Genomic DNA, 904 nt, shown 5'->3' with positions numbered 1-904 from the left:
TGTTTTAAGTATTAAAACAAATTTTTTATTTAGTTATTTTTGGCTGCGTTGGGTCTTCGTTGCTGCGCGTGGGCTTTCTCTAGTTGCGGTGAGCGTGGGCTACTCTTTGTTGCAGTGCACAGGCTTCTCATTGCGGTGGCTTCTCTTGTTGCAGAGCATGGTCTCTAGGCACCCGGGCCTCAGTAGTTGTGGCTCGCGGGCTCTAGAACACAGGCTCAGTAGTTGTGGCGCACAGGCTTAGTTGCTCTGTGGCATGTGGGATCTTCCCAGACCAGGGCTTGATCCTGTGTCCCCTGCATTGGCAGGAGGATTCTTAACCACTGTACCACCAGGGAAGTCCTGTAGATTCTTTTGATGATGGCCATTCAGACCGGTGTGAGGTGATAGCTCATTGCAGTTTTGATTTGCATTTCTCTAATGATTAGTGATGTTGAGCATCTTTTGATGTGCTTTTTGGCCATCTGTAAGAATGTTCATTTTTGTCACAGCATCCTGATCATGCTTCATGGATGCTGTATAATTTATTATCTTTGAAGATGTATGGTAATTTTTGTTTTGAAGTTTACTTCTTGCAGTCCTTGTTTACCCCAGTGGCGATTTTCTGTTTGTATATTTCAGTCTCATTTTAGAGAATATCCTTAGATGTCTTGTGATATTTGGTTGGCTGTGCATTGAGTGGGGAGTAAAATGTGAGTGAGCACTGGGTGTGGGGGGTGTAGTGGAACTTCACTGTAGGGTGCCTTGACTGAGTCAGTTGTTAGGGAAATCTCCAGTGTTATTACCTTTAAGCTTTCCCCCTTGGTAAGGTAACTATATAATTTGTGGTAAAAATGGAACATTTTTGAGAGTGAAAGTATATACTGTTATTATGCCTGAGTGTCCGGCATAAACTCAGACTATCTTA

This window comes from Lipotes vexillifer, unplaced genomic scaffold (assembly GCF_000442215.2).
Source record: "Lipotes vexillifer unplaced genomic scaffold, Lipotes_vexillifer_v1.1 scaffold948, whole genome shotgun sequence".
NCBI lineage: Eukaryota > Metazoa > Chordata > Mammalia > Artiodactyla > Lipotidae > Lipotes > Lipotes vexillifer.
Note: the sequence above shows the minus strand (reverse complement) of the source record.